At 41.0% G+C, this 25,251-nt stretch overlaps 1 protein-coding gene across 4 annotated transcripts in view; it reads right to left on the bottom strand.

Annotated features, from left to right (window-relative positions):
* The window catches only part of LOC111836213 (5-hydroxytryptamine receptor 1F), a 28,527-nt gene extending 4,026 nt beyond the window's left edge, over positions 1 to 24,501 (bottom strand). The window contains exons 1-2 of one of the 4 annotated variants that reach the window (XM_023797277.2): positions 24,424 to 24,501; positions 23,841 to 23,900 (exon numbers count right to left, since the gene is read on the bottom strand). The gene's annotated coding sequence lies outside the window, so the exon portion shown is untranslated. Of the gene's footprint in view, positions 1 to 5,341; positions 5,397 to 10,464; positions 10,935 to 23,840; positions 24,025 to 24,423 lie in introns of those variants that run through there. The other 3 variants (XM_023797283.2, XM_023797281.2, XM_023797282.2) reach the window with 3 other exon arrangements.
* Between the last annotated feature and the right edge of the window lie 750 nt (positions 24,502 to 25,251).

Below are 25,251 nucleotides of genomic sequence, written 5' to 3'. Positions count from 1 at the left end.
CAGCGCAATAATGTGCAATATTGTATAGGGCTGGTGGTGCAAAGTGACAGGAAAATGAAACACACTGCATACAGCATTTAATGTTACTAATAACACTGCTCCATAGACATTTATTTAAATGTAGGAATATTTTACTCTGTATTAAAGGTGAAATATAATGTACCATGCATTTTTAAAATAATTTTTATGGTTTTGTTAATACTGCACATAAATTAGAGCAAACAGGGAATACCACAAAACAGAGTATCATCTATACACCAGTCCTCCTTTATGTTAGTATGGGATGCAGAGATAGTGATGATGATGATTATTATTATTTTTGATGATAACAAAAAACAACAACAATAATAATAATACCGGTAATAATAATAATGAATAATGCAAAGGTCTTCTTCCTGTCCTCCTGCAAATGGAAAGAGGAGAGCCTGACATTATTAAAGCTAATTAAATTGCTCCTTTGGGATTTCAATGCTGTAGGGTTATTCCAGCAATTGAAGCTTATTTAGGCTCAGGAATGTCCCTATGCAATGAACCAGCTATTTTATTTGACAGCTTTATAGCCATATGAATGATGTGTGGAACAAAAGTATGGACACTGACGCATCTCAGCACACTAAGCAGACCAAAATGGTCTCCAAGGCAACAAAGAATGACACATTACATAAACATATGCTGTGCATTTTCAGAACACACAAACCAGGACTGTATGGGTATAGTAAAGATTTCATCTGAAGCCAGTAAATTAAATGCATTTCATTTAATCTAAGGGTGATGCCTGAAAAAAAATCACAACCTGCACTGAAAAGTATCTAATCCTCATTCTTAATCCTGTCCTAGGACCTAATGCATACCACTTTCATTTAAGTACTCTTCAAGATTTGAATGACCTCTGAACTAGATAATAATCTGTGTGTATCCATCTATCACCTTTTCACTGTGGATCTTCAGATGAAGGAGTCTTTATTTCTTTATTCTAAAGTAATCATTAAGCACTTTTAAAATCAAAATGAATTATATTTAACTTATAAGGAACACAAGTGCAAACAATGTCTGTCTGGATTCTGTGGGAGGCAAGTCAACACATTTTCACCATCTGTGGAGATTAAAGAAACAAGAAAACATTTTTTAATTAGTGGTAACCTCCATGTGGAGATATTGGATGTTTTAAATTGATGTCCGTGTTTTATTTACCAACACCCTAATACCTCTACTACCTCATAGACCTTTATTACAACTAGGGCTGCAACAACTAATCAATAGGCTAATATCAACAATAATCAGTAATTAAAACATAGCTGATTATGAATTGTCACCGATTGGTTGCATTTTTCATGGTTTGTGGCATAAGTTGCATATAATGACAAAACCACTTAGCAACGTTAATGTTGGTGTGTTAAACCTAGTTCATACTTCACTTTTTCACATGCTGTTACGGTGCACGCGGACTCTTGTGTACATATAGTACTATATTTGTCTGTAGACGTAGATTATTGCAGGTGGCACATGAATACAACAATGATATTCCACCAGACCACCAGAGGGCAGATAAATTGCAGAAAGAATAACAAATTCAAGCAGTGTAGTAAAATGGGTAAACTTTCATGAAGTGCTATTTGTTAGTAAGCTGAGTGTTATTACGGTAATATGGTGTACTGCAGAATACTGGTGACAAAATTAAATGGACTTTATCTTTGTTTACATACATTTAGCCCAGACTACCTTTAATACAAGTTATCCTGCTAAGCATGAAATCCTGCTTCTCTCCCTGCTTATATTCCAAGTTCTGACTGAAAGCGTTATAGATCAATAAAGAGCCTCCTTCATAGTTCTGGGTAAATGGCGCCATGTTTGTAGTCCCCAAGCGGCTTCACTGAGGGCATAAGGTTAGCATGAGCCAGTCATGGAATAACCACACAGTCAAAAATGTTTATATCTCACAGCTATATTCATAAAGTACAAGTTAGCAGTTAGTGGTTATTGTTAGCTAAACTATTTAGTGGTTTATCAGTTTAGCATTATCAAATGAATCTTTGGAGCTGGCGGAATAACAGTCATAGAAGCTAACTTTTCAGTTAGCTATACCCACCACTAGCTAATTTTAAATATACTATATTTATAATTTTTAGAAATGGAACACAAACCAGGAAAATGGTTTGCTTCATATCCAGCCAAAGACTCTGTTATTAGTCTTCTTATCTATTATTTCTTCAGTCTTGCATGACTAATAATATGCTTGAGTCTACTTGATGCAACAAATGACAATTAATTATCTTAAACGACACCACTTTCAAGAGCATATTAGCAAGTTACCAATTCAGCTATTGTCATTTATCAGACTGACTGATCATCAGCCAGTTATTTCATCCATATATCTTCTTCTAACCACTTATACTGATGTGGGTCATGGAGATTACTGGAGCGAATCGCAGACAGCGTAGGGCACAAGTCTGGGGTACATCCAGGACAGGATGCCAGTCTATCCCATACACATGGACATACACATTCAATCACTCACTACAGCCAAATTAGAGTTGTCAGTAAGCCAAACTACATGTCTTTGGTATAAAACTGCTGGCTCCAAGACTCAACAAATTCACTCTGGCATGTCTATCAGGTGCACTGCAATCCCCCCCTCCCCTCCAAGTGAAAAATGGCCCAGAAGCCTGTTTTCATCATAAATTCCTCTCTCTGCAATCCTCAAGTCAGTCCACAGATTTTCTGTGGCATTAAAGTCTGGCACGTGACTAGGCCATGCAAGGACATTCACTTTGTTCTCCCTCAGCCACTACAGTTAATTTCGGTGGTGTCCTTCAGGTTGTCATATACAGTATATACTGTAAACTCACCTAAAGGATTATTAGGAACACCATACTAATACGGTGTTTGACCCCCTTTTGCCTTCAGAACTGCCTTAATTCTACGTGGCATTGATTCAACAAGGTGCTGAAAGCATTCTTTAGAAATGTTGGCCTATATTGATAGGATAGCATCTTGCAGTTGATGGAGATTTGTGGGATGCACATCCAGGGCACGAAGCTCCCGTTCCACCACATCCCAAAGATGCTCTATTGGGTTGAGATCCGGTGACTGTGCGGGCCATTTTAGTACAGTGAACTCATTGTCATGTTCAAGAAACCAATTTGAAATGATTCGAGCTTTGTGACATGGTGCATTATCCTGCTGGAAGTAGCCATCAGAGGATGGGTACATGGTGGTCATAAAGGGATGGACATGGTCAGAAACAATGCTCAGGTAGGCCGTGGCATTTAAACGATGCCCAATTGGCACTAAGGGCCCTAAAGTGTGCCAAGAAAACATCCCCCACACCATTACACCACCACAACCAGCTTGCACAGTGGTAACAAGGCATGATGGATCCATGTTCTCATTCTGTTTATGCCAAATTCTGACTCTACCATTTGAATGTCTCAACAGAAATCGAGACTCATCAGACCAGGCAACATTTTTCCAGTCTTCAACTGTCCAACTTTGGTGAGCTCGTGCAAATTGTAGCCTCTTTTTCCTATTTGTAGTGGAGATGAGTGGTACCCGGTGGGGTCTTCTGCTGTTGTAGCCCATCCGCCTCAAGGTTGTGCGTGTTGTGGCTTCACAAATGCTTTGCTACATACCTCGGTTGTAACGAGTGGTTATTTAAGTCAAAGTTGCTCTTCTATCAGCTTGAATCAGTCGGCCCATTCTCCTCTGACCTCTAGCATCAACAAGGCATTTTCGCCCACAGGACTGCCGCATACTGGATGTTTTTCCCTTTGCACACCATTCTTTGTAAACCCTAGAAATGGTTGTGCGTGAAAATCCCAGTAACTGAGCAGATTGTGAAATACTCAGACCGGCCCGTCTGGCACCAACAACCATGCCACGCTCAAAATTGCTTAAATCACCTTTCTTTCCCATTCTGACATTCAGTTTGGAGTTCAGGAGATTGTCTTGACCAGGACCACACCCCTAAATGCATTGAAGCAACTGCCATGTGATTGGTTGATTAGATAATTGCATTAATGAGAAATTGAACAGGTGTTCCTAATGATCCTTTAGGTGAGTGTATTTTATTGTCCCTTCCAATGGACCCCAAACAACCAAATGTAATTAAAGAAAATATTTTTTTTTAAAAAAACAACAAAAAAAAAAAACCACAAAAACCAAAGTAACTTAACTATCACAAAATTCTTCCACACTCAATTACTGGGATTAAGTCCTTCATCAGGACTGAAATCAGCACTGCATCACATCGCACCGCACCGCATCCTCAGCCTCTCATTCCTGTGAAGCTTCCTTAAGTCCTGCCAGATAAAACCCTGTGATTACCAATAGGCACATCAGTGATAAAGATACTACACAACTCTTCAAAACATCAACTATGTCCCCATAAATATATTCTAAAATTGACCAATTACATTTTATAAATGTCAATCATAATGAATTCACAATGAATAGTCCACTTAATAATACATACTGTACCTTAATACAAATTCAAACTGTCAAAATGTCATATGGGAAATCCCATTACTACTGAGCAGGCCCCCCAAACTACATTACCCAGTAGCCACCTGGGCTTGGGTCCTTTAACTAGTGACCTTGCCCTCCTGCTCCCCACAGAATGGTAAATTAAAATATACCCACTCCCTTAATCTCAAAACCCATATTCCAGTTGACCACCTGAAATATGCCACCAACAATAAACTACATTATGTCTATAGACAACGGGCAAGCCCCATTACAGTGTGTATATACACTACATTGCAAAAAGTATTGGGACACCCCTCCAAATCATTAAATTCAGCCGTTCCAATCACTTCCATAGCCACAGGTTTATAAAATCAAGAACCTAGGCATGCAGACTGCTTCTATAAACATTTGTGAAAGAATGGGTCACTCTCAGGAGTTCAGTGAATTCAAGTGTGGTACCGTAATAGAATGCCATCAGTGCAATAAAATTCATGAAATTTCCTCGCTACTAAATATTCCATGGTCAACTGTTAGTAGTATTATAACAAAGTGGAAGCAATTGGGAACAACAGCACAAAGTGGTAGGCCACGTAAAACAGAGTGGGACAAAGCATGCTGAGGCGCATAGTGTACAGGAGTTGCCAACTGTCTGCAGAGTCCATAGCTACGGACCTCCAAACTTCTGGTGTCCTTCGGGTTAGCTCAAGAGCAGTGCATAGAGAACTTCATGGAATGGGTTTCCATGGCCAAGTAGCTGCATCCAAGCCTTACATCACCAACTTTGTGGGAACAGTTTGGGGATGGCCCCTTCCTGTTCTAACATGACCTCACAAATGCTCTCCTGGAAGAATGGTCAAAAATTCCCAAAAACACATACCTTGTGGACAGCCTTCCCAGAAGAGTTGAAGCTGTTATAACTGCAAAGGATCTTCCAACTCCATATAAAAGCCTATGTATAAATACACAGTCATGGCCAAAAGTTTTGAGAATGACACAACTGTGTAGATCTTTTTGTCAGATGTTTCTATGGTATACTGAAGTATAATTACAAACATTTCATAAGTGTCAAAGGCTTTTATTGACAATTATATTTTAATTATAAGTTTATGCAAAGAGTCAGTATTTGCAGTGTTGGCCCTTCTTTTTCCAAGACCTCTGCAATTCGCCCTGGCATGCTGTCAATCAACTTCTGGGCTAAATCCTGACTGATGGCAGCCCATTCTTGCATAATCAATGCTTGGAATTTTTTCGGAATTTGTGGGGTTGTTTTTTTTGTCCACCCACCACTTGAGGATTGACCACAAAGGTCTGGAGAGTTTCCTGGCCATGGAATGTCGATATTTTGTTCCCCAAGCCGCTTAGTTATCACTTTTTCCATCATGCTGGAAAAGGCATTGTTCATCACCAAACTGTTCTTGGATGGTTATGAGAAGTTGCTCTCAGATGTTTTCGTACCATTGTTTATTCATGGATGTGTTCTTATGCAAAATTGAGAGTGAGCCCACTCCCTTGGCTGGTCTCAGGATGCTTTACTGCTGGCATGACACAGGACTGATGGTATTGCTCACCTTTTCTCTCTGGATAGTCTTTTTTCCGGATGCCCCAAACAATCGGAAAGGGGACTCATCAGTGAAAATGACTTTACCCAAGTCTTCAGCAGTCTAATCCCTGTACCATATGCAGAATATCAGTCTGTCCTTGATAATTTTCTTGGAGAGAAGTGGCTTCTTTGCTGCCTTTTTTGACACCAGGCCATCCTCCAAAAGTCTTCAACTCACTGTGTGTGCAGATGCACACATACCTGCCTGCTGCCATTCCAGAGCAAGCTCTACACTGGTGGTCCCCCAATCCCGCAGCTGAATCAACTTTAGGAGATGGTCCTGGCACCTGCTGGACATTCTTGGGTGCCCTGAAGCCTTCTTCTCAACAACTGAACCTCTCTCTTTGAAGTTCTTGATGATTCAATAAATGGTTGATTTAGGTGCAATCTTACTAGGAGCAATATCCTTGCCTGCGAAGCCCTTTTTGTACAAAGCAGTGAAGACTGCACATGTTTCCTTGCAGGTAAACATGGTTACCAGAGGAAGAACAATGATTTCAAGCACCACCCTCCTTTTAGTGAGTGATCTCCAGCCTTGTCCTCATCAACACTGTCACCTGTGTTAAAGAGAGAATGAAATGATCTCAACAGGTCCTTTTGTGGCAGGGCTGAAATGCAGCGGAAATGGATTGTTTGGGATTAAGTTCATTTTCATGGCCAAGAGGGACTTTGCAATTAATTGCAATTCATCTGATCAATCTTCATAACAATCTGGAATATATGCAAATTGCCATCATAAAAACTGGCAGCAGCAGACTTAAAAATGAGTATTTGTATCATTCTCAAAACTTTTGGCCACGCCTGTGTGTGTGTATGGTATACATACACATGTATGTATACTAATCAACTTTCAATTTGATAAATGGAACATTTACAGTACTTAAGTTAATGACACTTCAGACAACAAAGGGGGGAGGTTCTGATAAGATCAGGGGCAACCAAACTGGGATGGCTTTCCGAAAGTTTCGTAGCGCTAAATAGTTAATTATCTAGTACATAAAATCGATCGTTATTTAGCATGCGTTTCCCAAAACCCTTCATAACTAAAGTAGTTTGCTATTTCATTCATATATTTACGAGTGCTCTGACCCACTCGTTATTTCCTACGTCATTCTTTGAATTTTGGACTGCCGTCCTGCCACAGAGACACAGAGATCAGCCAAAACAGATGACAAAAACACACTGATGCACTTTTAGGGACAATATAATAATGCTGATGATATGATAAGAGGTCAATATTACAATATAAAACTACAAATGTCGACTATAAATTAGCACAAATGGGGCTCATTGTTTTAACAACTGTATGCCATTTCAGTACATAACAGGGTTATGCAGCATTCAGAACTGACTTGAGAATGGCCTTGAAAATGAAATTCAATACATAAATTTGTTGAAAACATGGTGCAGAATCACAATTTGAATATATGGAAGTATAATTAAAACGGAATTCACTTCACATAATTTCATATACACTCACCTAAAGGATTATAAGGAACACCTGTTCAATTTCTCATTAATGCAATTATCTAATCAACCAATCACATGGCAGTTGCTTCAATGCATTTAGGGGTTTGGTCCTGGTCAAGACAATCTCCTGAACTCCAAACTGAATGTCAGAATGGGAAAGAAAGGTGATTTAAGCAATTTTGAGCGTGGCATGGTTGTTGGTGCCAGACGGGCCGGTCTGAGTATTTCACAATCTGCTCAGTTACTGGGATTTTCACGCACAACCATTTCTAGGGTTTACAAAGAATGGTGTGCAAAGGGAAAAACATCCAGTATGCGGCAGTTCTGTGGGCGAAAATGCCTTGTTGATGCTAGAGGTCAGAGGAGAATGGGCCGACTGATTCAAGCTGATAGAAGAGCAACTTTGACTGAAATAACCACTCGTTACAACCGAGGTATACAGCAAAGCATTTGTGAAGCCACAACACGCACAACCTTGAGGCGGATGGGCTACAACAGCAGAAGACCCCACCGGGTACCACTCATCTCCACTACAAATACTGTAGGAAAAAGAGGCTACAATTTGCACGAGCTCACCAAAATTGGACAGTTGAAGACTGGAAAAATGTTGCCTGGTCTGATGAGTCTCGATTTCTGTTGAGATATTCAAATGGTAGAGTCAGAATTTGGCGTAAACAGAATGAGAACATGGATCCATCATGCCTTGTTACCACTGTGCAGGCTGGTGGTGGTGGTGTAATGGTGTGGGGGATGTTTTCTTGGCACACTTTAGGCCCCTTAGTGCCAATCGGGCATTGTTTTAATGCCACGGCCTACCTGAGCATTGTTTCTGACCATGTCCATCCCTTTATGACCACCATGTACCCATCCTCTGATGGCTACTTCCAGCAGGATAATGCACCATGTCACAAAGCTCAAGTCATTTCAAATTGGTTTCTTGAACATGACAATGAGTTCACTGTACTGAAATGGCCCCCACAGTCACCAGATCTCAACCCAATAGAGCATCTTTGGGATGTGGTGGAATGGGAGCTTCGTGACCTGGATGTGCGTCCCACAAATCTTCATCAACTGCAAGATGCTATCCTATCAATATGGGCCAACATTTCTAAAGAATGCTTTCAGCACCTTGTTGAATCAATGCCACATACGTAGAATTAAGGCAGTTCTGAAGGGGAAAGGGGGTCAAACACCGTATTAGTATGGTGTTCCTAATAATCCTTTAGGTGAGTGTACATAGTGTAAGTGCAGCTATAACAATACAGCTTAATATTTCAATATAGTGCTGTTCCAAACGATTATTCTTTAAACGATTAATCTAGCAATTTTTTTTTTTTCGAATTCGACTAATCTAACAAATTTTTTTATTTATCTGATGATAAATTTATTAATAAAGCAATTATTTTCAAGTTTCATTTAATACAATTCACCCCCTCCCACACACACAAATCTGAAATTGTCATTAACATTTCAATTGAAACATTTCTTAAACATTAGAGCATTTTTAACAAAGTGATTAAATTAATAATGTTAAATAATTAACATTATTAATTTGACCTTAAATGTTGAAATAGATGCTAAAACATGGAATGTTTTTAAACAATAGCAAAGGTAGCTTATAGTTAAGCTTACTTCAGTGAGAGAGGAACGATTTAGGCTACAGTGTGTAAGAGTAGTCGTAAACGATAATTTGTCTCACTCTTACATGACAGAATAAGTAAACAGAAAATATAAAATGGCTGAAACAGCGTCACTAACGTCAGCTATAGTAGAGGTGCTGAAAAGGTGTCATGACTGAAGTATTCCTAAACTTTGGAAGACCTTTTTTTGCCGCGTGTTTCTCCAGACGCTCTGGAGCTCTGCTGGTAGACGCAGACATGTTGCCTCGTGCGTGGGGGGTGGGAAATTTTGCATGGTTTTGAGGAGATGTCTCAATATTTATGACCGAAGCGGTACATGATTGGCCAGTGCATGCCTTATAATATAGTGCGGCACTGCTGGCACCGGTGATATTAGACAAAACTATATTGGCCTTACAAAATAGTGTGGCACTGCTGGCATTGGCGATATTAGACAAAACTATATCGGAATTCAGTCTATTACTGATATAGTTTTAATGGTGCCAGCAGTGAAACAACTAGCCAGCAAACCATGCCGCAGGTCCAATAAATAAATTATCATAGCTCTTGAGTGGCGAAGAGATCATCAGGTGGACAGTAAAGTTCAGTTATTGCGCGATTCTTAAAAGGCCAGCGTTAACGTGCTCCCGAAGGGATGAAGTACTTTCCCTTACAATACGTTTAGCTTATCACTTAGTGCATTGCAGTTACAAAACATTTACATAGTTTTACACAAGGGTTAGGTTGACACTAATATTCCACGTCGACGCATTTTTATAATTGACATTGTCAATTACATTGAATAATCGTCCCAAGCATGTTAACATAAACAGTGTACACTAAATCCTACCCATACCTTCCCCCCACATGATTACAAACATTTACGGCAGCAAAACGAACCCGTGCTAACCTTTGTTCATGTCTGTGCATGTCACTGTTATTCATAATGAATGCCACATGTGATGAGTTGCCTATAGAATAAATAAACTGTGATTTTGTGTACCATGGTGAAAGAGCATTCATACTAGAGCGGGGCGATAAACTGATAACGATAATTATTGCGATACATTTTTTTATTTCGATATGCCAAATGCTTGGTGACAGTATAATTTAAGACCAACATGCTGCTAGCCACACACTTTGCATCACAAAATTAGGTCACTTTCTCTGTGACTACTTGTCAGGACCGGCAGGGGAGCACAAGCTCAAACACAGCCGTGAAAACGGGGGATTCCTTGAACAAATAACAGAATGCAATAGGGCAGGTAGGCAGAGAACGGACAATACCGTCAAAACAACAGGGCAACTCACCGGGAGAGCAAGTCAAAAGCAACCCGCTCAATAACGGTAATCCAGTGAAATCCAAAACGAAAATCCACAGTAAAATTCAGCCCATGAGAAATCCTGACAGTAATAATCCACAGAGAATTAAGAAAAGTAGAAGAAAGCCAGCTGCGGTGCTTTCCTGTATTGACTAAAATAACCTGCTCATCTTCTGTCTCGGACTTGTGAAATGCAAAATGCTGTTTGGTACACGTGGTGCTTTTGGTTTCCTTTTCGACATACTTTGAGCCCTTTGAACAGAGAGCTCCATCTACTGGGATGAGAAAATATAGCAAAATATTCCATAAACCTCATTTTGGCCAACACTACTGTTGGCAAGTGTTGGCTACATTCTGAAGATAAAGAAAAGTTTATAACTATTGTTACGACCACGGTAAACGGACAGGCAGGAAGCGGGGAAGGATGAGGCAGGCAGGCGAGAATACGGGATACGAGGGTTTTTTGTGGAATCCACAAGAAAGCAACGGACTAACATTAATGACGGATCTGGGGAAACTAACTCAGACGCAGACTAAAACACACAGGACAAGCCAAAAATAACATGCAACAGGTGATCAGGAATTAAAACAAGGTAACAAAGGGGGCGTGGCACACAGGAGGATCGGACGAGCGGGTCATGACAGAACAACCCCCCCCCCAGCCCCCGCCCAAAGGCGCGCCTCTGGGGAGGCAACGGAGGAGACAAGACTGGGAAAACAGGACCTGAAAAACAAGAGCAAAAAAAACATCAACGAGGGCCTGGGAACAGAACAGAAACACAGAACAGGCACAGGGCCAACAGCCAAGACAACACCTGACATATGACGGGAAACGCAGACAGGCAAACCAGGAAGGGAGACACAGGGGAACAACAGATGGAACAAAAGGGCCAGGAGTGAACGTGGGAGGCACAGAGGGAAGAGGAGCAGAGACGGGAGGGACAAAGGGACCAGGAGGGAACGGAGGAGACACAGAGGGACGAGGAGCAGAAACAGGAGGGACAAAAACAGAAGGCAGAAAGGCAAAGGGCGGAGGAACAAGGGGAGCCCGAGGGAGCCACGGCGGGCGACGGGTGGCAGCCGGAGGGGCTGCAGGCAAATGGGAGGAGGGAGCAGGAGGGGACAATGAAGGGGGCAAGGAGACAGGCCGAGGGACAAACGGAGGAGTCGAGGAGGAAGACGGAGGGGGCACCAGGGGAGACGAGGAGGGAGTCAGAGGGGCGCCCGACGCAGGCAAGGAGGGAGGTGGAGCCGCGACAGGCGACGGCGTAGCCACAGCCGGTGAAGGCGCAGCCGACCAGCGCGTCGGAAGAGGGGGAGCCGCAGGTGACCGAAGAGTTGACGTCGGGGAACCCGCAGGCGACCGACGAGGCATCGGAGACGGGACCGAGGAACGTTGACGAGGCGTCGGAAGGGGACCCGCAGGCAACCGCCAAGCCGGAGCCAAAGGACCCACAGGCGCCCCCCGAGCCCCAGCCAAGGCAAGAGAGGGCGAGGCAGGGGGCAGGGCGGGCCCTGCGTCTGTGTCCTCTCCCCTTTTGGGACACTGACAGGCGGGGCTCTTTCCGGGATCGACCTCGCCGGGGCGAGGGCAGAGGAGTCATGAGAAGTCCCCGAGGGGCCCACTCAAGCTCCTTCTCCTCCAAGGAGAAAGGAGCAGTGGTCAAGAGGTCCGGGACCTCCTCGGGGACATGGACTGGGGTCACGGGCACCGGGACAGGAGTCACAGGGGTCTCAGGTGCTGCAGGGGGCAGAGCAGCAGCTGGAGGAGCTGGGACCTCAGGTGCGAGCGGAGGTGGGGCCGTAGCAGGCGCCTCGGGTGCAGCCGGAGGAGGGGCCGGCGCAGGAGCCCCGGGGGTAACTGCAGGCGGAGGTGGAGCCGCAGCCACAGCAGAAGCCTCAGGTGGAGCAACAGGCGGAGCAACAGGTGCAGGAGCCCCGGGGGTAGCTGCAGGCGGAGGTGGAGCCACAGCCGCAGCTGCAGCAGAAGCCTCAGGTGGAGCAACAGGCACAGGAGCCCCGGGGGTAGCTGCAGGTGGAGGTGGAGCCACAGCCGCAGCCGAAGCCTCAGGTGGAGCAACAGGCGGCACCAGGACCTCAGGCACGGGTGGAGCTGCAGGGAGCTCAGGCGGTGCAGCAGTAACTACCGACTCAGGTCTAGCAGGGGGCGCCGCAGCGACTGCCGACTCGAGTCCAGCAGGGGGCACCGCAGCGACCGTCGATTCGGGTCCAGGGGGGGGCGCCACAGTGACCACCAACTCGGGTTCAGCAGCGGGCACCGCAGCCGGAGCCTTGCTGGGCGGTGCGGTAGCCGGAGGAACAGGCAGATCAGGCACGTCGGGCGCTGGTGGGACAGGCAAGACAGGAACGATGGGCAGGTCAGGAAAGACGGGCAGGTCAAGAACACCATGTGCCAGTGGAACAGGCAGGTCAAGCATGGGAGCCATGGGTTGGTGCCTCATAAGCAGGCCTTGCCCCTTTAAGAGCCCGCGGGATACCGTCCCACACTGGCCTGGACCCTTTAAGAGCCAGATGCATTCCCCGGAAGGGGGAAGCTGCCCAAGAAGGCAACTTCGCAGCGGGGGTGCTGTCTGGGGTGATGGGGGATTCCCCCCAATCACTGGTAAGGAGCAAAGCGGGAGAGAGAGAGCAGGCCCCTGGGACGACCGTCGGGGTGGCTTCCTGATTCTTCTCCCTAAGCTTCTTCCTTCTCCGGAGGGTAGTTGTTGGCGGAGGTTGCTCCGTCTCCTGGAGGATGAATGGCGGGTATGCAAACTTAGTGGTGTGCAGCACGACCGGCTGAGTCCTTCTCTCCACTACACGCTGCACTAGCAGCTGAAGGTTTTCGTGCACCTCGGCCATTAGGTGCACGTTCCCAGGCGGGGACATCTCTTCCAGGAGGGTCCCACTCCGGCTGGCTAAACCCGCAGCTACAGAGTCTTCCCGGACCTCGGGCTGATTCAGCCAGAATATCACCTCTTGCAGCAAGCCGATCCGCTGGCTCTCGGCTTGCTGCGGTGAGTCGTCTTGGAGATCCGTCATTCTGTTACGATCGCAGTAAAAGGACAGGCAGGAAGCAGGGAAGGATGAGGCAGGCAGGCGAGAATGCGGGATATGAGGGTTTATTGGGGAAACCACAGGACAGCGACGAACTAACATTAATGACAGATCTGGGGAAACTAACTCAGACGCAGACTAAAATACACAGGACAAGCCGAAAATAACAGGCAACAGGTGATCACAATCAGGAATTAACACAAGGTAACAAGGGGGGCATGGCACACAGGAGGATCAGACGAGCGGGACATGACAACTATGATTAACCATCTTTTTGAAGCCTGTGGGAGTGGTATTTTAAGGCTTAAACTATAAAAAAGTTTATGTATATGGTCTTTCTATATCGCGGATTTTCACTTATCGCTAATGGGTCTGGAACGTAACTTCCGCGATAGGCGGGGGATCCAGACCCAGCAGCGATAGGTGAAAATCCGCGATATAGAAAGACCATATACATAAACTAGAATTGCAATTCTGTGTTATTAATAATCATATACATCAGAACTGTAATACGTAATACACCTTACATATGCCATGAGGTACCAAACTGTTTAATAAAAGCTGGATGGGAAAAAAAAACATTGGACACAAGGAATCAAATGTTTATTTTTTTCAGATAAGAGATACCAGCCTAAAAAAACTAAACAAAAGAAACCAATAAAAACATTGTGATATAATTTAAAACCTCTGATTTTTAGCTGTACGTTTACCGAGTCACGCCTTTCAGCGGAGAAGCAGCACAGACGCAGTGAGATTGGGTGAACGAGGGTTTATTAGAAGGGAGACAAAACAGGAACATCGAAGAAGCGCAAGACGGACGTTAATGACCGGACTGGGGAAAACATACCTAACGCAGACTTAAATACATTAGACTAATGAAAACAACTAGAAACAGCTGATAAACACGGGGATTCCACTCGGGGTTAACGAGGGGGCATGGCACACGGGAAGAGCGGACAAGCGGGGCAGGACTTTTAATCAGATTTTTTAGATTCCCTAAGCAATTTTTATTCAAATAAGTTTTTCTTCATCTCTATTTTGCTTTTTTTTGTCTTGGTTTAACTTTTTAAAATCTTGTTTTTATAAAGCACATTAAATAACCCCTGTGTATGATAAAAACTTGCCTTGCCTTACTATAAGGAGACCGAGAAATGTTCTCCTCAAGACCACACGAACAACTAAGAACTATATGCTGGAAACTAAGACATTCACAAGGTAACTCCATGAAAAGCTCTGTAAAAGTAGAAATGTGTTTATTTTATAAGATAATGTGAGCCAACTGGCTAATAGTTGCCTTTTAACTGAAAAAAATCACTCCAGTCATCTGAGAAAAAAAATTACTAATGCACTACATCAAAACATTTACATTATTTCATGCCATACATTATTGCAAACTTGTAACTATATCATTCAGTAATACAAATAATAAAACAACATACCGTTCACATTGGCCTCAAGAACTAAGTTAGCGCTTGATTCCCCGGCACTTCCTGCTGTGGCTGAGTGTGCACCTGACGTCAGTGGCTGAGAGTGCACGTTCTGCAGCTAGACCCTTCTCTTCTTCTGTTTGCCTAGCTGCGGTGATCACGCAATGGGATTTGTAGTTTTATTACCACGCAGACACCGGTGCAGACCAGAAAACACAACCAACGGATTAGTTTTACAGCGTTTTACTATTTTATTTTCTGCAGACAACGCTTTTTGGGAATGAATGGAGGTTAGAATTTTAAGACTTGGGTAAAATTAAATTTAAGACCTAGGATGAAAATCTGGACATATTAAAGATATTTTAAGGCCTTAAATTTAACTTTATGAATTTTAGAATTAAGACTTTTTAAGACCCCGCGGGAACCCTGAAAAATCATCCTTTAAAATGACAACATTTGTCGTGATAATTATTTATATCGGCCAATATGATTTTTTTTTATCATGATATCATTTTTCACATCACCCAGCTCTACTTCATACAGTGATAAAAGTAGCCCTATCACAACCTGACAACCCACAAACATGCACAAGAAATGCTACTGCATGTAGACTCCTCACAAATGGTAACAAACATAAACAGTTAAATATGCAAAAACAATAAATATGCACATGAAAAAGAACTCAGAAGACTGACAGAAAACAAATGCATATTGTTAGAATAGGCTAAAACAATTACACAATTTTAAGTTATAATCATGCATATATAAAGTTACTCACAGGTACATATACTGTATAAGGTCAATATATACATCTACCATCTTGGAAGTAAATCGGGGGGGTATTCCAGAAAGCAGGTTATGTGACATACCCGGGTAAGTTTAAGGGTAAGTTAGTGGATAACCTCAACTTTCGGTTCCAAAAACGGAGGTTAACTTTCTGGGTATGTACGTAACCATAGCAGCTTACTCTCTGAAGATAACCTGCTACTGAGCAGGTTATGTTCCAGGGTAAGTTTGTTGCAGAAGGTTACTGAGCATGGCGTGCCCTTTTGATGACGATCCTGTGAACGTGGAGGCATAAATTATACAAGGTTTTTTTCGCCGGGAGAGAGTTATAAGACCGCGTATTGATATCTTTTCATTTCCTAATGATTATTTGAAAAAGCGTTATCAGTTTTCAAAAGAATCGTTCATTTATTTAACATCTCTTGAAACCGCATATTGCAAATGTCACAAACCCAAACCGCGGGTCTGCGCTTAGCACAGAAAACATTCTGTACATAGCGCTTCGGTTTTTTGCGTCAGGGCATTTTTTGTACAATATGGGCGACGCAGAGCATGTAGGAAAGGCAACTCTGTGTAGAGCCGTTCGCACAGTATGTCTGGTACTTCTTACACACGTTTGTACAGTTCCCTGTCCATAAAGCTCTGCGTGTTATTAAAGAGGAATTCCACAGAGTGGTAGGTTTGTCCTTTGTAGTAAAATCTATGATGCATATTTAATATGTAGTCATACTATTTATATCTATACATGTATTCATCCTGCACACACACACACACTTGATACTTCCCTATATGACTTTCTATTTCAGGGTTTCCAAATGTAATTTGGAATACATGTAATACATGTATAGTGACAATAAAAGGCATTCATTCATTCATAATTGGGTGCATTGATGGCACCTACATTCCTATTAAAGCTCCTTCAATAAATGAGGGAGACTATGTTAGATAGATAGATAGATAGATAGATAGATAGATAGATAGATAGATAGATAGATAGATGTCTTTATTGTCACTATACAAGTACAGCGAGATAGCGGAGGAAATCTATTCATAGTATCAATGTGCAGGTAACTTGATTTTGTATCCTTAATTTTTTGCCTTGTTAAAATCATCAAACTCATTACTTTTTTCCACTAACTATAGGTAATCATTACAGGACAGTACAATGCTGGTTACCACTGGTTGCCCTCAGATGGGGTGAGGGGAGGTGGTGGTGGGCTCCCGCCAGTTAGACGGGCTTCAGCCTTTTTTCTATTAGCTACATGACAGAAAGAATATACTAAATCGTGTTTAATAAATAGTTAAGTGATCGTGTAATCAATAACCTTTTTGCAGAATGTTTTTGTGTTTCATTTTGACTTGGCTCAAAGTTCTTCTGTCTCCAGAAGGATTACACCTTATTAAATAAGAAACCATATATTCCTAGTCGAGACACATTGTTATTTTAACCTAAAGAAATGAATGGCAGGAAAAGTAAATGCTTTCATAGTGATTTAACAGTAAAAAGGATGCGGAAGGGTTATGTGTTTAATTATTTTGCATTATAATAAAAGGGGAGGCGATGTCAAATTTGCAATTTAATACACACGCATTTATTCTGTCCTTTATTTTTTGCCAAGCCAACTCTTTCTTTAGCCGATGCAGCCGTATTGCTTTTTTTCATTATTATTGGCTTGAATTCCTCATATGCGTGCATTAAAACTTCCAACTCCGCCTCTGTGAAGTATGCCGCTCTCTTTTTTTCACTTTGATTTTCCATTCTGACTCGTGAAATCGGCGATCAATTGAAAACGTCTTTATGTATGCACGGTGCACGCGCATTAACTCTGGGTAAGCAATAGGAGGTTGATTGAACTTACTCTTCTCAGGTGTTTTGGAACCGACATACTCATGGTATGCGGGTTTGGGGTATATCAACCCAGAGGTTAAGATTTACCAAATGGTAAGTTAACCAAGCTTTCTGGAATACCCCCCTGATATGTAATTATTAATATTTTGCTAAATTAAATGGCATTCATGTATATGATTGCATTGAATTGATTTGAATTAAATTCTTCTTACTATCTTTCCAATTCAACATCTTACAAGGTGTGGCCAAGTCAATTCAAAATCCCATTCATCAATTCTGAACAACCCTGGTAAGCTACATAATGAGCTAACAAATCAAACTTGCTATGTGTTCAGTCACATCTTTTGTATTGCAATCACCCTTCACAACCAGCAATGGCAGAGAATTGTTCAAGTCAACAGAAGACAGTGTTTGATTCAACATCATCCAGGAAGCAAAGTTGCTTTTGCAGGTGGTCATGAACCCCTTGGACCATCTCAGTAATGCACAATTCATAGAAAAAAAAACAGTCTGGCGTGGGGTGAAATTATGAGCCTCCTTCACCTGGTGGATAAATTGAAAAGAGGAACACAGCAGAATTTTGCCCCCAGTGCACCGTACAGCTTCTGACAGTGTAGCGGCAGTCAGACGGTTGTGAAAGGATCACAGCCACACCAGGTTCGTCTCAGAAACGATGGTTTACTGTAACATATAGCATGGTGATTGCACTCCAAAGCAACGCGTGCTCTCTTTCAGCTTAGGCCGCAAGAGCAACTCGATTCCCAAGCAGCTTCTGCCATACATTTTTAAGAGACAACAAAAAATTATAAACCAGAATATATTATAAGACTAAAAGACTAGATGAACAAATCGATTAAATAAAGTTGTAGATATTTTTAAGACAACATTGTCTAACATTATAATTAACCGATTAGACAATTTTTAATATCAATAAAAGAAAAGAGAAGGGGACCCAACCTGTAACATATAGAACGGTGATTGCACTCCAAAGCAACATATGCTCTCTCTTTCAGCTTAGGCCGCAACAGCCAAACAAAAAAAAAAGAAAATACACATTTATCAACTTTCCAAACAAGTACTCTTACAATAAAACATATGAATCATGAGTTAAAAGTAACAGAAATTATATCCTTATAAAATAAAGTAAAAACACAGTTGTACAATTACAAATTAATTTAAAAACCAAGAGAGCAAAAAAAACACGTCCTACCAACTCGATTCCTAAGCAGCTTCTGCCCGGGAATTAGCAAGATGGCTTAAGGTGCGCTGCTCAGAAAAGTGCCCCACCCGCAACAATATAAAAAAAGGAACCTTTTATAAATTTATCAATAAAACAAATGCCCTCTGATAACCAATACTACTTATAATAAAATAAACATAATTTATATGCGCAAAACTAAATTGTTCACAAATAATAATAATAATAAATAATAAGAATAAATGAGAAAGTTTTACAGAAGTTCAATAAAGTATTAATTAACTCGGCTACAACAGCTCTGGTGAGGTCCTGCAGACCTACAGACGCACGTGGCCTCATCAAGGCTGCTGTGTCTGGCATCTGTAAATCGATCACATTTCTGTTGCACCGTGCACACAACTACATACAATGTCCAGCAGGCGGGGATCCATTACATGACAATAAAAGTGGTTTCCATGCCATTGCAGGCATACCTAGCATTGTAGGTGCTCAAACCTATTCATATTTGCTGCCCCTTGAGTCAAACTTGCTCCTGTTGAAAAGTGTTCTTGGCAGTAGGACTAAAGGTCCAGGTCATATGCAGCCATCAAGAATATTTTACAGACATTGTCGCCAAGTGGCCTGGGAGTACACAAGATGCTTATATCTGGTCCAGCTTTGGAGTGTGTCAGATGGCAAAGGATGGAGCATTTTCTGGTGGCAGGTTATTGGGAGACAGCAGGCATCCTCTTAGCTAATACCTTCTGATTCCAGTGTCGAATCCCCAAACCGTGCCTGAGGAGAGGTATTACACCGCACACTAAAGAACACACACTGCTGTAGAGGGTGCTTGGGGCTTGTGGAAGATGCGATTATGGTGCCTACACAAGTACTTGGGAGCTCTAAGATTCCCCCTGAATGTTGCTGTGCTGTTCTTGTTATGTGTAGTATGCTGCACAACATTGCAGTAATTATTTTATTAAAATACATTTTGACCACCTCCTCAATAAGTTGTTTTAAAACTTCTTTTAAGAAATGTTGCTTAATTCCTTTTCCTATTGCCGGGTCCAACAGACCTCGTCCGTTATAGACGGTATTCCGTTATAAGCGAGTCCACTATAACGGGATTTTATTGTATATTATAAGGACGTAACATCACATTTTGAGCCTATTTTATATTTACAACAAATAGGCTGATTTATTGCGGTCTTAATTATGGTTACTTTGGTATGTTTTCATTGATTTTCTAATAAGTTTTTTTTAAATATATTTCCGTATGTCTGGTGTGACAATCATATAACATGTTTCACCATTTAAATAAATGGAATCAATGTTGCTGCATGTGATTCACAGTCTGTGCTTTTCACACGCAGTGGCTAGGAAGAATCCAACAAACTACTAAATGTTTGTTCGCTAATTCTGAAATAACGAAGGATTTTGGCAAACGCACGTACTGTAGAACGCACTCATTCTTTACCAACGTCATTCTTTATCTTGTTTGTTAGAGACCCCTGGTCTCTAGCTCTAAGGACGAGCTCAAGACATTGCAGCAATGCCCCATAGCTGCAAGAAGTGATAGCAGAGAACAGGTGTTCAGGTGCAAATTGTGCAATGCCTTTCACCCTGGAGGCAAACTGTTTCAACCCCACGATTCCATGATGAGGTGGGCCTGCTGTGTAGCAGCAGCGAGCTGAGCAATACAGCACTTAAATACAAGGCATCAAATAAACATCAACTTCAACCTGCCTGCAAAGCAATTGTGGCCGCATTGAGAAAAATCAGTAGAAAGTAAATGTATTCTTACCTGCCAAGCAAAAATACTATAAAGCCGTGACCATTTTTCTAACCATTCACGAGAAAATTTTATACATGAAGACTACGGCTGTCAAAGGTAATGCATTAACGAGTGTGATTAATTTTTAAAAATAATGCATTAACACACTTGCACAGCCTACTGCAGAGCCCTGTTTAGGGTCAGGACAGTGTGTATATTGAGTTTTCTGTACCACATTGTTCTTTTGCTCACATTTTTTGGGCTTTTGAGATTATCGTAGTCACTTCTGTGTATTTCTAACCAGAAGCCCGATTTTGACAACGCATGAGCAAGAACACATTTTATGCTGTCTATTTACGACGCTTGATTAAATCAGAAAGCAAGAAGAAAATGACAGATCCTTTAATGACAAAATGAAGTCCTTTGCCTTTTATTGCTCATTCAATGACACATTACAAATGTTAGTTTTAAATGTTGAATTTGACTCCACCTTTGGGAACAGCGAGCATGTAAATCTCACATTGGAGTCTTCAAGTGCCATCCTTTAAGTTATTCATAAGTAGATTTTAAAAACATACATAAAACAATCTTGTCAATTCTGCTGCTTCTGTAATTTATTTCTTAAAATGTAAATTACTCAGAAACACACAGGTTTGTAACCATATCTTTGTGGGGACTCTCACTGATTTATATCGGGGAAAACTCTAATTCCAACATGACAACCTTAACCCCTACCCAGCCCTAATCTTAACCATAAGTAACCAAACATAATACGAGACTTTTGGCATTTTTAGTTTTTTAGATTTCATTTTCAGATCTTTGTGGGGACCTGAATAATGGTCCCAACAACATCAAAATAACAGGTTTTTATCACATTGTGGGGGACATTTGGTGTGTGTGTGTGTGTGTATTTTGGAATTAAGTCAAGCCTGTTATCCTCTTTAATGTGTTTGTACTTAATTATTTTAAGAATAGCAAACTGCTGCCGTATTAATGTATTTGAGGAGGAATATTTTTTTCCTGTAGGTGAATATAATTGCAGTGTATTTTCAACAAATTATAACATGATTGAATATGTTATTAATCTCACGATTAGTCACACAGTTTATGCAATTAGTCATGATTAAGAGAATGAATCGACTGGTAGCCCTAAGACTGGCAAGACTTTTGGAGTGATGACAGGGAAACCACACATTCATCTGTTGTTTAAGTGGATTACTATTTTTTCACTACATGTTTTGTAATGGGCAATCACCAAAAAACATATCTTCATGCATTTTAATTATATCAGACAATGTGCCATGTGATGTAAAACATTTAACATGTTATTCAGATGACAATAAAGTGCTTTGCTCTGTAAACAAAAGAAAAAATGACTCCTTTTGTCTTGATAATTAGAGCAGTGGTTTTTAGTTTAGTTTTGATCAGTTCTACAACAGGTTTCTTCTTATGTCTGAGCCTTAATACTTGGTGCAGCAGGTGGTGATATGAATAAGAAGTGTGTGACCAAAAGGTTTCTCGATCAATTCAAGTTATGCATGTTTCTCTCAAATCTGAAGAAATTGACCTCAAACGTAATTAAAAATACGCTCAATTCTAGTAAGTTTACAATAAAATGTCTTGGCGGTCAGCTTTTTAAAATATGAGGTGGAGTAATCACAAATTAAATTTCACTTCTGACATATTAGACAAGCTTTAAAAAGCTTTTAGAGATATTCTTTTAGAATATATACTACTAAATCTCCTTGAGCAGAAATGGGCATCTGACAAGCTTATTTTAATGCTATTGATTTTGTATAGTTCATACAGATATTATTTAATGCTGTGATTCTGATGCAAAAGTGGTCTGGTATAAAAGCTGGAATAAATGAATGACCCTCTATTTTTGCTTTCTTGCTAACACCAAAGTTGTAATTGACATGACTTAATGGGATCCATTTTAGCCCTCATGAAAACTCTTGTGGTCCATCACCGATAAATTGTAGAGTCCTTTGAGAATCTTTCGGCTCTGCTGAACCAAGGGTGATCATTTAAGGAAATAAAAAAAACTGCCCATAATAGCGGTTCTTCACACTGCAACAAATCATCCAAATGCATGTTTCCGCTATGCTAATTGTCCTTTTAGTGCTGTGCCGGTTATTGGTGCTTAGGAATTGAAATTATGCTTTATTATCTACGGCTGTTCAGGGACCATCGCCCTCGTTAAGGCAGCTCTATAGTACTGACAGCACAGCTCATAAACGTGCAGCCTCCGTACCGTCACATAGGTAGGCATGCCAGAGAGCCTTTCGCTTCCCAGTTTTTTTAAACATCGGTACAGTATATTGAAGGGAGGGCAGCGTGAGAGTGAATTGCAGAATTAAATACCTCTACCTCCCCATATTCGTTCATGTTACCGTACCATTACTTACAACCCTGCACATGAGTCATGAGATACAAAACATTGTTGAGTAACTAAATTGGTTAAACACTATTAAGACATCCCTGTGAAATTCTTCATAAAAGGTTGAATCCGTATATGTGAATTCTCGAGTGTAAAGAAATCCATAGATGGTTTTTAAAGATTTTTAAAGATTGTGTCACTGTGCTAATCAAGAAATCCATAGATGGTACATAATTCTTCTATAAATATTGGAAATACATGATTAGGTTTTTTCGACAGAACTGGAATCCTAAGAATCCCTAAATCATGTTTTTAAAGGTTTTTAAAGATTGTGTTACTATGCGAATCAAAAAACTTAATAAAGGACTTAAAGTGTTGCAGAGCTTTAAACCTAATTTAGCATCGCTATCAGCCATAACTGGTTTTTAAAACGTCCAACAAATAACAGACCCACATAGCACGTTTTAACACAATGGTAGCGTGCGTATATTCACATAATATAATATAATGATATTATATTATATTATATTATATTATATATATATATAGCCTATATAATGTAAATCGACGACACAATAGAGAAATAAACAAACAAATAAAAATTTAGTCGGCAGTCTGGTCAACACAAGACGACCAGAACGTAAAATAACGAACTGCAAGAAACACATTATTCTATTCCCCGCAGAAAACAGTAATTTGATTTCTATTGTGCCCCGAAGCATTAGGCTACAGCACAACAACCTGTTCGGATTCCTCATCCAACTTTTACTTCCTTCACAAAATTATCCTAAGGAAATGAATATAACGGAACGACTACAGAAACGGCACTACTCTCGTATTCTACCTGCTTCATAAAACCACAAATTTGATATAATAAAGTCATCCGAAAGTTAACTGGTTTTTACGACTTACTTTAATTCCGACGGCCGCTCAGTCAGAAGTCCGCATTGTGTCGCCATCATTTCTGTTTCACTTTAAGATGGAAAGAATACGGTTCTTTGAGGGCTTTTCTTTATACGGGAGACTTTACACCACTCGTCTGACAAATCAATGCATTTTGAGGCTACAAGCAGTTGCGCGATGGGGCTGCGAGTGAATTGACGTGTAATCTCGTGTGAAAAAGCGTGCTGCATGATTTGAAGGACGCACTAATAACGTTGTTTAAATTGTGAAAATGTACTGTTATTCTGCGTTAATTTCATAATCAATCTTTTGTGGCTGAATTTCCGAAATACAACCTACCATATGTATAGCAGCCATTATTAGTATCAGTATTATTTGTATGATTGTAATAATAAAAATAATAATGTTCGAAAGTAACTGATGATTACTCTAATTGTGGCGTCGAGGTTAGCACGGTCTTTTCTTACATCTAGACAGCAGTGTTCGAGTCTCTACCACAGTCCTATGTGTGGTGTTTGCATGTTCTTCCCCATGTTGTGGGTTGGGGTTCTCCCCACAGACAAAAATGCATGCTAAGAAGTTACTCACCTACCTGTAGATGTGTAGGCTGGTGCCTTATGTTAGGTTATTCCTGTCCTTGAGTCATTATTTCCACGATGGGCAATCCTGCATAGGACAAGTAGGAATTAATTGATTATCCACCTTGTTATCATTCATATGGTGCGCAATGATCTGTGAGGACAACGGATAAGTTGTTCCTCAATCTCTCATTTTCCTGTAATTGTCATGCAGCTCTACAGGTGTTGTCATTACCTGCCGTATATTGACTCACTTACCTTCCATAGCGTATGACTGAACTACGGTACTCAAACCTGAAAAATTGCTAGAATATTATTAGAATTTCACATTCAGAAAGGAGTTGCTGAATAGTCACTATTTCAGTCAATATTCTGATTTACAGTATCAGTTAAATGTTTCTAAGACAAACAGGCTGAACTAACAGGTAATCAGTTAAGCATGAAGAGTTTAATCTCTCAAATTCAATGTGTAGTGTGTACTGTTCACTGTTAATACTGAGAATGATTACCAGAAGTAAGCTTACACTGTCCAGTTACTATAAGGCATATAGTTACTCACACTATATGCCTTATACAACAGGCATATATATCCATCACTTGCAGTTTTGATCACTTTTAAGGATAAAACAACAATAAAAAATGCTCAAGCCATCCAAAGAACATGATCTTTAGCCAATGTTGTGAATTTAATCATTTAAAAATGTACATTAGCAGATTCCCGAGAATGCTAATGTACTGTATAAAGAGATTCCACAATGCTCTTTCTTGAAAAAAAAAATACAAAGAATAAATAAAGATCTGGTGTTAAAGCATTATAAGACATGTAAAACTATTATCTGAAA

The sequence above is a fragment of the Paramormyrops kingsleyae genome, chromosome 1 (assembly GCF_048594095.1).
Source record: "Paramormyrops kingsleyae isolate MSU_618 chromosome 1, PKINGS_0.4, whole genome shotgun sequence".
NCBI lineage: Eukaryota > Metazoa > Chordata > Actinopteri > Osteoglossiformes > Mormyridae > Paramormyrops > Paramormyrops kingsleyae.
The sequence above is the reverse complement of the archived record's forward strand: the minus strand, read 5'-3'. Positions and strand labels throughout refer to the sequence as shown.